The sequence below is a fragment of the Solanum tuberosum genome, unplaced genomic scaffold, assembly GCF_000226075.1.
Source record: "Solanum tuberosum cultivar DM 1-3 516 R44 unplaced genomic scaffold, SolTub_3.0 scf00163, whole genome shotgun sequence".
Taxonomy (NCBI): Eukaryota; Viridiplantae; Streptophyta; class Magnoliopsida; order Solanales; family Solanaceae; genus Solanum; species Solanum tuberosum.
The window spans coordinates 1,140,249-1,157,886 of record NW_006239087.1 but is presented as its reverse complement, the minus strand read 5'-3'; positions in this window follow the sequence as shown (position 1 = coordinate 1,157,886).

The window sequence follows — 17,638 nt, the reverse complement described above, 5'->3', positions numbered from 1 at the left end:
TTGTGTGTTGGTTGGTCGTTCTTTGTCATATTTTGATCCGCACAAGTTAGCTTGTTGAGTCTAAGAGAAAAGATTTGCACTCAAAAAGAGATTCGGGGTAGAGAGCCATGTGATTGCTCGTGCTTGAATTGCTTGCTTCTATACAAGTGTCGTTTAGAGTCTTAGTGCGTCGCTTGAGGACAAACAATGAATTTAAGTTGAGGGTGTTGATATACCGTGAGCTTACAGTATTTTTGATACATTTCACTTAAGAGTTGTGTGTGTTTAGGGTCATTTTGTATTGCTTTTTATGTGTTTTTATCAGGTTTGCAGGAAATATGTTCAGACGCGGAAACTTAGAGACACAACTGAAGAATGTGCAGAAAAGGACATCTACGTAGCTGAGATCGTAGGTCCATTTACGCTCCGTAGATGGTGGACGTAGATGGGCAGGCAAAGCATGGAAAGAGAACAGGGAATTCTTGACTAAGTGTGGAACCACGGAGGTGATCGACGGACCGTAGATTGATGTACAGACCGTACTGTTGCTCCATCAATTGCATAAGAGAGTTGGTTCCAGTACCTAATTTTGAAGATTCTAAGTAGGGAGCTACGAAGGAGGATCCACGGACTGTAGATCAATCTACGGTCCATACTGTTGATCCGTCGTTTGCATCAGAGATGTTGATTTTTGGAAGTTAGAAATTTGCCTAAGTCCTGGGTTACGGAAGGGACCTACAGACCGTAGATCAATCCACGGTCCGTAGGTCAGTGCCGTAGATTGAAGACATGTGCTGAAACATTATTTCCTTATTTCGTTTCCTTTTAGTTAGGACTGTAAATAGGGTATGTAAACCTCATTTTTGAGGGTTAGACATTGTTACTTTTGTTCTAGTTCTTGGCTTTGGAGATTAATTTGCAACTTTGGCAATTATTGATTTCTAAAGCACATTTTGAAGATTTTGGTTTGGAAATTCAAGTTGAAATTCTGGGTTTTTTCATTCTTATTACGTAAGTTCATGATTTCTTCTTCTAATACTATGAATCGTATTCTTGCTAATATGGGTAACTAAATCCACAACTAGAGTTGTTGGAACCATGAACGATTAACAACGTATGAATAATAATTAAGCAATTCTCGAATAGTTTTATTGCATGCATTGATAATACTTTCGCTTAGAAGTCTTTTTAACGGTGCGTAATGTTAGAACTCGCCTTGTTGCTACTTGCCGAACCAAGGAGGTAGTTAATAAGAAAATAATTATCAACATAAATTTAGTGTGATACTATCTAATAGTCTAAAGTCGATTGGTGCGAGGGTGAAAACTAAGCCATACATCGATGTGATGTCTAATGTGAGGTAAAGGTAGATGTTAGTAAATTATACACACGTAGCCGGACCAAGGTGCGGGGTGAAATTCTCTAGATGCCGGACCAAGGATTTAGAGATACCTAACTTATCACTTTGCATGTAATACACTAGGAAAGGATTTCTATTACTTGGATTACTGTGTTATGAGCTTATGGGGAACACGTACACCCTAGTTACTTTCTAATCTCGATAACAACCAAAGTTTAAATCTTGCTTACTGATTGCTTACTTAATTTCCTGAATTTGTTTCACAAATCCCCCCCCCCCCCTTTAATTTTTTGTTTTCGGGGATATGTTGACTAAACAAATATAATTGTAAGTTGAACTTAAGGCTAAACCATATTCCTCGTGGGATCGACCCCAACCTACAAGTTGGGTTCTTTACTTGATAACGATTGCTTATGCTTCTTCAGGGAGGTGTAATATGAGCGTATCAATAAGCTAGACTTTAGTGGGGATAAACTTTATCTTGAACAATTTACCCCGAATCAAGTTGGTTTCTCTTGAACACCAACAAGCAGGCAAATAAGAACAACCTACACTTTAGTCCATTCACTCTCTCGAGCTGAACCCATGACAACCCAATACCCATAGACCATCAATTCAATAATCTTGGTTTAAAACCTCTCTCTCGAGCAAGCCAAAAATACGAAGGTAGGACTGCATTTGCAACTACAATCCTTTAATTTCAACCACAATTACTGAATGAAATCACTTCTAAACAACATTTAAAATAACAATTAGCAATATCCATCATTTAAATCAGCCCATAATCACATAATCACACCCCAAGAATTGGGGTTTTAGCTAGACATCATAAAAAATATAAAATATCGTTACCAAATTGTGTTTCCATCAATTGGGTAAGATTAATTTCGTCTTTACAAAGGTCCAAATTGAAGAATCTCAAAGACCCACTTCCAATTTCTCAAAAATGGAAAACTTCAATTCTTCAAAGCTAAGGAAAATTTTGTCTCAATACTCTCAGTTCAAACTCAAAAATTACTCTAATGAATGCTCAGAATAAAATTTTATACTAAACATAATGTTTTAAAATTTATTTATAGTCGCCAGAAAATATGCTGCGAAGGGTCATTCGGCGCAGTAAGTCATGATCGCCGATCAGCTCGGCGATCCGCCCTTTGGTCAATTCCATCGCCTTTTTTGCTTTGGCCCTTCAGCATCCTCAAGTTCTGTAACTTTGGGCGATCCAATCACTGCATCGCGGAACTGTTTAGTGACACGCCGACTGCTCATTTATATCACCGACTTGATTTTCTCCTTCAGGGCTTGGCACACTGGAACTTTGGGCAGGTAATAGCCACTTGGCGACTCGCCAAATGGCTTAGGCGATCAACATGCCTTCTCTTCTTCGTTCTTTCAGATTCCTTGTTCCTTTTTTCCCATTAGTTTCCATGCTTTGTTCCTCAATCCGAATACCTTGAAATTAAGGATTTTACATCAGTTATTGGCACAAAATAAACATTTGAGGACACTAAATCTATCCACATAAATCCCTAAATGAGTTCAAATCGTGGACTCATCAACACCCCCAACTTAAAATTTGGCTTGTGTTCAAGTAAAACTCAAGTTCAACCGTTGAAAAAGTATGTCTGAATTAGTGCTACACAAGACTCAATCATGAATGCACATAAAAAGACTCAACTTACTCATGCAAGGATCAATTGTGCACTCAAAGATTCAAGTTGTGACTCACCTTTAACAAAGATTTTCAATTTCACAATACTTGCTTCAAATGAAAGTTCAAGCTCAACAAAGGTACTCAAATGCCCTCACACAAATAATGATTCCGTATTCACACACCATGGTTCAACAATCGATAGCTTCGGAATAACAATCAACAATCAACACTCACACTCACACTCACAAAGATGAACACAATGCATGATTTTACCCATAGGTTTGCCTTTATTTTCCAACCAACTATTGTTTCAGCTCACTCAAGATCAAAAAGGTCTTTTCAAGGATTGTAACGGGGCTGAGTGTAAATGTATGGTCATTTAGGGTCAGTGAATTTTATCCTCATGAAATGTGGTGTGAACAACACTATCTTTCCTTCTCCTCATCATTCTCATTTATGCTCAAAGGTCACCCTATTATTCACTTTCCATGGAATACCGGACACCCCATTTTTTTTTGCACTTTCACAAACTTTTTCATTCTTTTTCATTTTTTTTTCTTTTTCATTTTTCTCTTCTCTTTTTTTTTGTATGGAGGGGTTCCATCTTTTTCAAAACCACGGGTAAAGGGGACTTCTTTGCACTTCTTGATTTACCTTCTCTTTTCACCACACCCCAACTTAGGTTTTCGGCCTAAGTTGGCTATTCACACAAACCACATCTCATGAGGATTAAGGGGTGAAAGGGATAAAGAAAGGTCACAATTTCATCAAGTTTCTTCCAAGGAAAGGCTAAGGCTCAAAAGGTGTTCAAGGGAAGTTCACACACTCACAAGGTAGGCCACAAAATAGGTATAATGTCAAAATATTTCACTCTTTAAAGTTGCCTAAGATCACTTCAAGAAATTGCATCACTTAGTCAACCGGACCAACGGGGCAAATTCTAGGTGTCATCATGCATGGTTCACGGTAAGCTCAACACACACAAGGCATTGACACCAATGTCCAACAATACTCCACACTCTTGCTAGTGTGCAATGTTCATCACAAGAGACTAAATTTGATAATTGGCTAGTCACAACGAGAGGCAAAAAGTTCACATATTGCCTATGCAACTTCATTTGGCCTCATCTTAGCCGCACATTCATTTTTGTTCGATTATGAGCACTATTCAAGTCATCAGTATTGATAAAGACCGATACTCAAATTTACAAGAGAACAACCACATTCAAACACAAACAAGAGGTGGCACAATTTTTTTGGAAGGTCCAAAAATCATTTACAATTAAAACAAGGAGCCACAAGCTCAATCATACACAAAAATAGTGCTAAACACAATTTATAGCTCAAAAACCCAATACATAACCAAAACAATAATCACAAAACGTGGGCCTCACCCCACCACAAAACAAAAGCTATTTGTCCTCAAATGCAAGTAATAAAATATCCAAAAATCAATAAAAATAAGACAAAGAGGGAGGTAAAAAGGGTCTTATCTAAACAGTCGCTCCGTCTGTCGGGGCATCAGTGTCTGGAGTCACCTCAAAAGTAGTGGGTCCACTAAGAGCTGCCATGGATGTCTCTGTCAGTGATGTCTGGATCATCGACTATATCATCGTTTCCTCTAGATCTGCCAAATCTCCATATATGCTCTCCTCCATCACCTCTATCTGCTCCCGTCAGTCTCTGCCTCTGACTTATCAGCTATTGTGCCATCCCTATGTACATCTCCGGTGGTAGCCAAAGGAATCTCAGAAGTTTCTAGGGCATCAACATCATCAGCAATTCAGCTTTCAAAGCCGTAACCTCGTTGGTTTCCCCCTTTCTGCTCTGAAAAGCCTTAACTCTCTCAGTGAGAGTGTAAATGGAAGTACGGAGAGGGGTAAGTGAAACAATGATGGCACTCTCGATCATTCATGGAATGGATCTCTCAAGTCTTGATGCCCTCCCATCAGCTGAATGGGCCAGGTGCCCCATCTTCAGGATCATAGCCTGAGTGATCTTGGCGGGCTGGGCAGAGGTAGAGGCACCCGGAGCCTGTGAAGAAGAAGAAGTCGAAGCAGATGTACCTGAAGGCCCGGAGGTCGAAATAGGCAAAGTTGCCTCTGCATGTATCGAATCAATGTCGACCTCTAGAGATGTATATATCGGGGATGCTCTCCTCCTGCCGGCCTCTTCTCGTGTGTTCTCAGCCTCAATGTGCCGGATATCAGTGGAGGATGAAGTGGTAACCTCAGTATCTCTAGTCGCATCCCTGTGGAATCCAGCATGCCGGCACAACTCCGTAATTAAAACCGGGAATGGAAGAGAGGTCTGCCTCTACTTGGCCCTCATGACCATCTCCTGCTTAATAATAAGTCCCAAGTTGAGCCGCCTTTTCACTAAGATGGATTCTAAGCAAATTGCCTTTGCATGTCGGAGGATGGATTCATTCTGTGAAGGCATAATAGAGCTGCTAATGAATTCGAACCAATACCGGGCAACTACATTCAAATCCTTCTTCTCTATCTAGACTCCTACCTCAATCCACCTCGGGATGACGTTAGAGAGAAGCAGGGCAAGCCAGCCCTTCATGTCATCAGGGACTTAGCTGTCGCCAAGTCCTCATAGTAATGCTCGAACCTTGTGGATCTCTCAAGGACACGTTTATGATATCGCTGCAGCACCCAACCTCTACACCTCGAACCATAACCGAATTTATCGGTCTAAAGGCACTGACCTTCTTCTTCCCTTGAGGGACCAAATTACCGTAAGTAGAGTAGAACTAACAGACCCAAGTGGGGATATAAGGGCCTTGGGGCCTAGTGAAAATCTGGAATCTGTGCCACTACAGTATCTCCCTCACACTGGAGTATCTTCCCTCTAGGCCCTCCGTGGATAACAACTTCTCCTCGAGAATAGTCTGCAGCCCATCAACTTTTAATCTATTTAGAAGTAGGGGATGAGGAGCTACTGGTGGGACTAGAGCCACAAGAGGTGCCGGAGCTAGCACTGAATCTGCTGGGGTGTAAGCTGAAGGGACTCTAACTGAGTCAGGGTGAGATCTAGCACAAATCTCAGCCCACCGGGACTGTAAGGGCTGGTCGTTGTCCGACTTAGAGAGTGCAGCTCGGGAGCCCTCACTATCAGAGTTGTGCTCCTGAGCCTCAGAAATGGGACTTTTTCCTTTTCCCTTACCTCTCTTTGAAGGCTCTTGTCTTCCCTTTTTAGGAGGGTTGGCTCCTCCTTCATTTATAGTAATGCCCCGTGTTCTTTTATAGGGTGGCATGTCGATGTTGGTTCTTGCCATATCTGCAAAAAACTTCCAAAAAAGTTAGAAATAATTCAAGCAAAAGCACAGAAGAAAACAGTTGTAAACAGACTCGCCTAACCGGTCTGCGAGTTACCGAATCTCTTTGGTGAGCTAGATCAAGCTCGCTAAAAGGATTGGCTAAAAAAATTCCCATAAAAAATGGCATATCGGCGATGGAAAGGGCCTTTCGGCGAATTGCCGACAACATTCAGCAAGCAAGGACTTCCCCATCGAAAGTTACAATGCTTTTAGGGATTAGGGGTGCAGACAAGGGACGATCAAGAAAGACCTTCGGCGAGTCGCCGAGTGCACTCGGCGAACTCAGGCTTCTCGCCGAAAGTTACAGAACCCAAATCAAGATTAAACATTAAATTAAAGGCAATAAGGGGTGATTCGATGAACCGTCGAGTGGTTCGACGTGATCGACCCAGCTCGCCAAACGATCCAACGTGCCTACTTTAAGCCCAACTTCTTAAAAATTAACCCCGTAGCCCCCGAAAACAAAATCAAAACATGCACTCCTCTAATTAAACTAAGACCCATTACACCCATGCCCTCGGGATACTCAAACTTCTCCCGGTTTGACCAAATTTGGCCATTTGATGACTTTCGCCCTTAGGAATGACGTCAACCGCTCCATCATTGGGAGAATTATGTTATTTGGCAAAAATGCGGGTTACTTATACTTCACCCAACTAGACCCAATAACATGCAAGCACAACCCCACAATTTTAAATCAATTTTAAGGAACAAAATCTCGGGAATTAATCATTAAAGGCATTTAAAGGCACAATATTCTAATTAACACAGACACACATACACAATTACAATCAGAGAGGCCCAACACACATCACTAAGATAAAAATCAATTGCAAATGAATAAAATTGCTAAAAATGAATTTGGGGTTCGGAAAACCAACATTTGATGCTGAATAAATACTTTGTAATGCTAGGCGGCAAAGAAATCCAACTCCAACACAAACTTGATGACTAAAATACGATAAAAACACAAGAAATATAGAATACTATAATGCGGGTGTGACTTTGGGAAGTTTAAATGTGAGGGAAAGTGAAAGAGTTTGAAAGTTTAAACCTTTGTCCTTTAAAAACCATCCAGTTCTTGCCCATTCAGCGACATAAGTTTTGCTCGCCGACCCACACGACGACATGCCGAGTGGGCACTTACATCACCGAGTATTACAGACCTCCAGTTAATGTGAGGGTCCAAACGCTGGACTAGGTCATGATTGCCGACCTGGTCGGTGATTCGCCATGTTGCTCCTGGGCTAGCTGAGTTTTACAGAATCTAATTTCAAATTGCCTTGAGTCCAACGACGGTCCAAGTCGGGCTCGCTGACCTCTTCAGCGATGAACCGAATGGATATTTAGGTCGCCAATCTCTACCTTTCTAGCACATCCTACACTTTAACCTTCACAATTAACACACCATTATTTCTAAAAGAAAAATAAAGCGATAAAACCTTGGGTTGACTCCCAAGAAGCGTGACGCAAGTTTCCACTTAAATTTCATCAATAGGGTTTGCCTCATTTTCATAAGGTAACCCCTTTTTTGTCTCTGGGTGGAGACAATACAACAATTGGTCCATTTGGGACACTAGTAGGTGAATGAACATGGAATAAGAGGGTGTCATCTGATTTAGCATCAAGACATTCTCTCTTATCTCCTCCAACACTCTGTAGTGCTCTTTGACTTTGTGTAGAATGAGTAAGAGAACATCTTCAATTTACCCACCCTCTTGCTTCTTCATCTTTCGATGCTCGTGAGGGGGGATGTACCTGCCCTTTTTTTTGGACATTGCCTCCAATTCCATGACTTTCTTGGCCAAGACATTCAGCTGAGTCAACAATGTGGCTAATTCTTGTTTTTTTTTTCTTTCTCCTTGTTGGTCTTGGCCATGTGATCAAGGATTTGTGAAACTTTAACATAAGGTAGCTGGATGAGACCACTTGGAGAGATTTGGTCAGCCACTATTCTATTTTCGGGGCCAAGACCCCGTTAGAGACATTCCATAAACATCTTATCTGGAATCGTATGAGTTGGGCACTTCTGCAATAGGGTCTTAAATCTTTGCCACAACTCATAATTGGCCTCACCCTCCAATTGTTTGATGTTTAGGATGTTATCCCTAAGAATCATCAATCTCAAAGGAGGGTGGTCCATTGGGTCAATGTTGCTACCAGATATGCTCAAATTCTCTGCTCAAAACAATAGTACAAAAACCAAAACTAAAAATAAGTAGATTCAACTATAATTAACAAGAAAAAAAATTCAACCTAACTAAAAATTCTTAACCAACACCATTCCCCGGCAGCGGCACCATTTTGATTTAACGTATTAGGACAGTTCTTCCAATTCTAAGTGTCAACGATCGTTAGTCAGTAATATAACCCAACTAAATGAGTTGGGGTCGAATCCCACAGGGAGTGGTACGTGTTTTGAGATTCAATAAGAAAGTACGAATATGCTCAAGTCAATCATAGGAATAGACATTATCGAATAAAAACATAATTCAAATTAAGGGGTGACACGAATGCCAATGAACATAGGGGTTTTGGTTTCGACCATCAACTACAACATCAACAAATAACACGAAAATAATAATAATGAGATGGGTTCTTAGGATGTGATTCGATTATAGGCTAATAGAGACAAATAGGTAATTGAAATTGTTAGTAAATAGCTGTAAATTAGTGAATAAGCTAGATTTTATTGAGGATAAACTTTCTCTCGAACAATTTACTCCGAATCAAGTTGGTTTCTCTCGAACACCAACAAACATGCAAATAAGAACAACCTACACTTTAGTCCATTCACTCTCTCGAGCTGAATGTGTCGAAAAGGGTTTAGGATTCACTCTTTCGAGCTGAACCCATGACAACCCAATACCCACAGACCATCAATTCAATAATCTTGGTTTTTAAAAACCTCTCTCTCGAGCAAGCAATGAAATCACTTCTAAACAACATTTAAACTAACAATTAACAATACCCATCAGCTAAATCAATCCATAATCACATAATCACACCCCAATAATTGGGGCTTTAGCTAGACATCATAAAAAGATAAAAATTGTTACCAAATTATGTTTCCATCAACTGGGTAAGATTAATTTCATTTTTACAAAGGTCCAAATTGAAGAATCTCAAAGATCCACTTCCAATTTCTCAAAAATGGAAAACTTCAATTCTTCAAAGCTAAGGAAAAGTTTTGTTTCAATACTCTCAGTTCAAACTCAAAAATTACCCTAATGAATGCTCAGAATAAAATTTTATACTAAACGTACTATTTTAAAATGTATTTATAGTCGCCAAAAAATATGCTGCGAAGGGCCATTCGGCGCAGTAAGTTGGGATCCTTGATCAGCTCGGTGATCTGCACTTTGGTCAATTCCATCGCCTTTTTGCTTTGGCCTTCAGCATCCTCATGTTCTGTAACTTTGGGCGATCCAATCACTGCATCGTGGAACCGTTCAGCGACACGTAAACAACTTCTTTCTATGGCCGAATTGATTTTCTCCTTTAGGGCTTGGCACACTGAAACTTGTGGCGAGGTAATAGCTATTCGATGACTCGCCCAATGGCTTAGACGATAAACATGCCTTGTTTTCTTCGTTGTTTCAGCTGCCTTATTCCATTTTGCCAATTAGTGTCCATGCTTTGTTCCTCAATCCAAATACCTAGAAATCAAGGATTTTACATCAGTTATTGGCACAAAATAAGCATTTGAGGACACTAAATCTATCCAAATAAACCCCTAAATGATTCGAAATTGTGGACTCATCATGTGTATGTGTGTGTGTGGGTGCGCGCGCGCAACAACCTATGAAAAGCTAGCAACTTCTTAGGAGTCAGATAGGTTTCAAACCCCTATACAAGGGGCTGCTTGCTGCTCGCTCCTATCTCTAATGTGGCTTTACGCAAAGAATCTAGGCGAAAAACGCACACGAATATTCTAAATAATATGTGAAAATTGAATCATCAATAAGATGTTTATAATAGAGATTTGATTATGGGATACAATCGAAGGGCTCATAATATTCAAAACTTGAGAAGTAAGGGAATATCAAGGGATCGATGAAAGGAAAAACATTATAGATTTAGCTTGCTCGATTTTGGTTCTTCGGTTGAGGTAGGTTATGGTTTGTTCTCTATGATACTGAGACTCTTAATAGTGATTGATAGTTATTGAGTTATGTCGTTAAGTTTCCTATGCAATTAATTGTTGTGGTTTGGATGATTTACATGTTGTTGTGATTTTTCTGTAATCCCAAGACCGTGGAATTTATAATCTTAAACTTGCTCTATCAAAGTGTTGCCTTAAATAAAGAAGGTTTGATGAAATATTGTTAATGAAATGGAAAGTGATGATAAAGAATTATGAATTAACTATACTATTGGATCGGGTACCACGAGTCGACACGATATGTTTGGATCGGGTGCCATGAGCCGGCATGATGATATTAGATTGGACATGTTCCAATACAGTTACATGAAAGGAAAACATATTAAAATAACTTAATGTACTCAATTTCAAAGAACCCATTTCCCAGAAGAGCGTGGTGTGGAGGTATGAGTCCTCATGTGTGTTCTTAATATTGTGACAAATTACATACTTGCTTCACTACTGTTGTCACTGTCACGACCCAGGGGTACCCCCTCGATGTAACATGGCGTATAGGACCCCTAGAGACCACATACAAGCCACTTAGCATTCATAACATAAGAAATAGAACAATGGAAGTAAAACAACAGTTCAAGTCCAAAAGTTTTATAAAAGAGAAGCGAAAGTCTAAAACACTTGTCTCAATATCCATCTAAAACAATAGGATGAAATTTGGCCTAGCCCATACATCATGACCGAAACAGAAATAACAGAAGGGAACTGAAACAATAGAATCCATCCTCGCAGCATGACGACTCACCAAAGCTTGGAAATCTCGAAATCAACCACTAGCCATGAAACTAAGAAACCTCACTGACTTGGTACATTGAGGGAAATGTAGGCAAGAGTATGTGTTAGTACAAAACAATGTACCAAGTATGATAGCTATGCATAAAACATTTAAATTATGTTAGAAGGGGCATTTTAGGACATGCAATTGACCAAGCTAAAACATGATATAAAATGGTTAGAAAACATAAGTCATAAAACCATGGTCAATGCAACCTAACATCATTTGGAACCTTTGAACACATATGAGATACTTCTTCAAGTAACCTTAGTTCATTATTAATGTGGGAATTAGCCTTAACCGACATTGAGACCATGTGAACTATAATATGATCCCGGATGTCTCCCACACCGAAAAGGGTTGTCCCACTTGCCAAGGTAAGAACCATAAATCTGAGCTAAAGTGTATCCACTAGCTAATGTCTATCTACACAATCATCTTATGGGGGCACATAGGTAAGGGATAAGGAGATTGCTACTATAAGCCCGACCTCTACTAACGGGAGAGCTTCCATCTCAATATCCTCTCAGTGCTAAGCATAAATCCCACATAATAGTCATTTCTTCTTGTTGTTATTATCCATGGAAAGGCTTGTCATCTTGCCAATCCAAAATAAGTCATCATCTATGGAAATGTATCATTGAATAACTGATCCAAGCTAGGTTCACTAGGATAGCTCTTAATCTTTGATTCAATTAGGTGAGAAAACCTTTCAACCTTTCAATTAGGGGTCTTAGTGAAGGGTAAAACGACGTAGTATCAATATAGAATAATTAGGAAAAGACTCAACTACCCCTGAATTAACTGCCGACAAATAATCTACGGACCCAGTCGACAGACAGTGGTCTCGCCTAGGACCCATCTTGGTGGACCGTCAATGGTGGTCCGAAAGGGTTCGTCGGCATCGAACCACAGACCCTCCAACTACAGACTGTGGTTTGGCCAACGGTCCGTTGGTAAGGCCGTGGTCCTGAACCTTCTGGGCAGTGTTGGGGTTATCTATCACGGACCACACCTACGGTCCATGGCCCCATCCACGGGCCATGGGTTGTCCTTGTGTTTACCACTTGCAACTTTTTCTGAAGTCAGCCATAATGCACTCTTTAGGATTCGGGATGTTACAATATCTCCCCCCTTGGGTCATTCGTCCTCGAATGAGATTCAAGCAAGTATGAAAAGAGTAGGAGAGGAAGTAACAACCCAACCTACAATGCAACTTCCTCTAAATGCATGCAACCAATGGGGAACTATCATCTCCAATCTAAGACGTTATCAAAACATCATAAGAGGGATGAAACTAAATGCAACAACCCATCATTCATGCAATACACATACCCGAGAAGGAAACATCAACTCCAAGATAACATCCAAAGTGGAAACATCACTCCAAGATAACAACATCCTCAAATGCATATATCCGAGGAGGAAATATCGGCTCCAAGCTAAAAGCGTACTCACAACATCATATCAAGTAGTCTACATGTAATTCATTCTCGTGTGTACATAAATATGTATAAGTCCATCAACAAACTCACTTTCTCAAAACTTTAACTTTTCATAAATCATGCAGAGTAAGGAAATCATGGAAACATATAAGACACATGACTCCAAAACAAAGAACAAACCACGAGGACTCATTACCTCAATATAGAGTAGGACTAGAAGGAAAAAGATGAGGATATCGAGACATCATATCGGCCTCGACCTCCCAAGTAACACCCTCAACTAATTGATTCCTCCACAAAACTTTCATGGAATCTACTTCTTTATTTCTCAACCGGTCTAAAATCTCAACCGGAACTTCTTCATAAGAAAGATTCTCTTTCACTCCCAAACCTTTTAAGGGAGATATGGATGTTGAATCACTAACACATTTCTTCAACATAGAGACATGGAAAACTGGATGCATCGATGCGAACTCATTAGGTAAATTTAGTTCATAAGCAACCTTGCCAACACATCTCAAAATCTGATATGGGTCTAAATATCGGGGACTAAGCTTCCCTTTCGTACCAAACCCCATTACAACCTTTATGGGTGAAATTTTCAAGTAAACCCAATCATGAACATCAAATTTAAGATCTCTTCTTCTTACATCGACATATGACTTTTGCCGACTTTGAGCCATTTTCAACCGTTCTCTAATAAGTCAAACTTTCTCTATGGCCTCATGTACAAATTCAGGGCCTATTAGGGTAACTTCACCCACCCCAAATCACAATTTAGGCGATCTACACTTCCTACCATATAATGCCTCAAATGGAGCCATACCAATACTCGAGTGATAGCTATTCTTATAAGCAAACTCAATCAACGGCAAATGGTCATCCCAGTTGCCCTTACAATCAATCACACAAGCCCTTAACATATCTTCCAAAGTTTGGATAGTACGCTCCGCTTGCCCATCGGTTTGGGATGAAAGACCGTACTAAGCTTAATACCAGTACCAAGACCCTTTTGGAAAGACTTTCAAAATTGAGAAGTGAAATAGGTACCACGATCGGAAATAATGGACAAAGGCACTCTATGCAACTTTAACATTTCTCTCAAGTACAACTTGCCATAGTCCTCCACCGAATAGGAAACCTTAAGAGAAGAAAATGAGCCAATTTCGTCATCCGATCTACTATCACCTAAATTGAATCACGTTGTTACCGGGTGCGAGGCAAGCCAACAATGAAGTCCATATTCACATCTTCCTACTTCCAAGTAAGAATACTAATGTCTTGGGATTAACCTCGTGGTTTTTGATGCTAAACTTTCACTTGTTGACAATTAGGACAATAAGTCACAAATTCCATAATATCCTTCTTCATCCCATTCGACCAATAGACCTCCTGCAAATCACGATACATCTTGGTGGATCTTGGATGAATGGAGCACCGCAAACTATGGGCTTCTGACAAGATATGTTCCCTCAAGTCATCAACATTTGGAACACACAAATGACCTTGATATCTAAGTACACCATCTCCCCCTTGGGAGAAAACCTTAACGAATTTCTTAAGCACCGCTTCTTTTAAGTTGACCAAAATTGGATCAAGATCTTGCTTGGCTTTCAGATCCGCCACTAAAGACAATTTCAAACCATTGTGGACCATAACACTACCCTTGGTAGAGACCACTAACCGAAAACCTAATCGGGCCAATCTGTGAATATCTCGAACCAACTTTTTCTTTTCATCCTCAATTTGAGCAACACTTCCCATGGATAACCGAGTAAGAGCATCCGCCACCACATTCTCTTTTCTGGGGGTGATAGAGATCACCCATGTCATAATATTTGAATAACTCAAGCCACCTTCTGTGGCAAAGATTTATATCCTTCTGATGAAACACATATTGCAAACTCTTGTAGTTGATAAACACATCTACATGAACTCCATACAAATAATGCCTCCAAATCTTTAAGGAAAAAACAATCGCTGCTAGTTCGAGGTCATCGGTAGGATAATTCTTCTAATGAATCTTAAGGTGCCTTGAGGCATACGCAATTACTTTCCCATTTTGCATATGCATACACCCTAGCCAAATTCTAGAGGCATCATAATAAGCCACAAAACCATCAGTCTTTTCCGATAAAGTCAATATCGGGGAGTGGAAGTAAGTTTATCTTTCAACTCTTAGAAACTCTTCTCACATGTTTTGGACCATATGAACTTAGCCTTCTTTTGAATCAAAACCGTCAAAGGTGAGGCAATGGAAGAGAACTCCTCAACAAACCTTCTATAATAACCGGCTATACCGAAGAAACTTCTAATAACCGAAGGAGATAAAGATCTAGGCCAACTCTTGACCACATCTATCTTCTTAAGATCTATCTCAATACCCTTACTTGAAACAATATGGCCAAACAAAGCTACAGATCTTAGCCAAAAGTTTCATTTGCTAAACTTTGCAAAGAGTTGTCGGTCCTTGAGAATTTGTAACACGATCCTCAAATGATCAATATGCTCATTCTTACTTCTCAAATAGATCAATATATCATCGATGAAAATAATCACAAACATGTCAAGGTATTGTCTAAACACCCTGTTCATCAAATCCATAAACGCCGCTGGAGAATTAGTCAATCCAAACGACATTATCAAAAATTCATAATGACCATACCAAGTTCGAAAAGTCATCTTCGTAATATCATTTTATTTCACCCTCAGTTGGTGATAGTCTCATCTAAGGTCAATCTTAGAAAAATAACTTGCTCCTTGAAGTTGGTCGAGCAAATCGTCTATCCTTGGAAGAGGATATTTATTCTTAATGGTCACCTTCTTCAATTGACGATAGTCAATACACATACGAAGATACCCATTTTCTTTCTAACAAACAAAACTAGAGCACCCCATGGAGAGTTACTCGGTCGGATGAAACCCTTATCCAACAAATCTTTCAACTGTTCTTTCAACCTCTTTAATTCTGCAGGAGCCATATGGTAAGGAGAAATAGAGATCGGTTGCGTATCTGGGAGAAGTTCAATACCGAAGTCTATTTCCATCTAGGAAGGAATACTGGGTAAATCGTCTGGGAATACTTCCAGAAACTCATTAACAATGGGGACCGACTCAAGAGTAGCGGTTTCGGAATCCATATTCCTCACCCTAACTAGATGTTAAATGCAACCTTTAGAAATCATCTTTCTAGCTTTAAGACAAGAGACAAACAGACCCTTAGGAATAGAATTTCCCCCATTCCACTCTAGGACAAGCTCATTTGGAAAGTGAAACTTGATTACACGAGTTTTACAATCAATAGAAGCTTACCATGAGTGCAGGCAATCCATTCCAAGGATAAAATCAAAATCTAGCATATCAAGATCTACCAAATTAACAACATTAACTCTATGGGACAAGGAAACAAGACACTTTCTATAGACCCTCTTAGCCACAATAGAATCACCAACAAGAGTGGAGATAGAAAAAGGTTCTAACAACACATCCAGAAGAACATCAAACCTCATAGCCACATATGGCGTCATAAAAGAAAAGGTAGCATGGGGATCAAGTATTGTAAAAGCATCGAGGTGGAAGACTTTTAACATATCGGTAACCATACCTGGGGAATCCTCTTACTCACCACGAGTCTGAAGTGCATATAATCTGTTTTTTCTAAGGAGCATTGGGACTAAAACCATTAGAAGGAACTTGCTTTCCCTCTCTTCCTTTAGCCATAAGTATTGGGAAATCTCTCATTTTATGACCACTCTTACAACAACTGAAGCAACCATTCGTATTGGCTAGGCACTCATCCTCGTGCTTCTTTCTAAATCTAGTACAAGTAGACATGGGCAATGAGGATCTATTACCATTCCCTCCTTGTGGCATAGGGTTAGACACCCTATCTTTGTTGAAATTAGGAGGATCATTGAAGGAACCTTTACCGGAAAACTTTTGTCGAAACCCAGGACGACGGTGTCCATCGAACCTTACATGAGAGAAATTACCATCTCCGATTTTAGCCCTCTTTGCTTCCGTAGACTTTTCCTTAAGTTTCTCCTCTTCAATATGTTGAGCATGTACCATGAGACGAGAGATGTCCATTTCATTAATGAACATGGCGGTACGACACTCTTTAACCACCATTTCGAACACACTTGCAACAAACTTACTCATCCTTGCCCTATAATTGATAACCATTGTTGGAGAATACTTAGACAATTGTGTGAACTTCAAAGCATATTCCCTCACACTCATATTTCCTTGTTGAAGGTTGATGAACTCAAGCACCCTTTCTTCCCTCATCTCAAGGGGAAAGAACCTATCAAGAAAAATAGCCTTAAACTTTTCCCAATCAAGAGGACTCGCATCTTTCGGTCTCCTTTCTTTTCATTGGTTGAACCAAAATTGAGCAACACCTTTTAGTTGATAAACGGCCAACTCCTCATTTTCCACCGGCGTCACTCCCATAATTATCAAGACCTTATAAACCTCATCAATGAAATCTTGAGAATCTTCCTCAACCTTAAAACCGTGAAACTATGGAGGATTCATCTTAGTGAAGTCCCTCACTCTAGATGCCGGCATGCTCACATTTGGGCTTACGGGAACCGCAACCTCCCTATTTGCTTGGGCCGTCACGACTTGAGCCAACAGTTGAAAAATAGCCCTAAACTCCGCATTAGTCACTTTCTCGGTGAAAGGATCGGCCGGAACTTGAGGAGATTTGGGAGGAGCTTCTTGTTCCGCATTAACCCTCACATTTCTTCTATCATAATCTGTACGAGTAGCCATATCTTGTAGAGCAACAAATAATGATTAGGAGAGAGATTGATGAGCCCACAATTTGGACTCATTTAGGGCTTTATTTGAATAGATTTGGTGTCCTGAAATGCTTATTATGTGCCAATAACTGATGTAAAATCCTTGATTTCCAGGTATTTAGATTAAGGA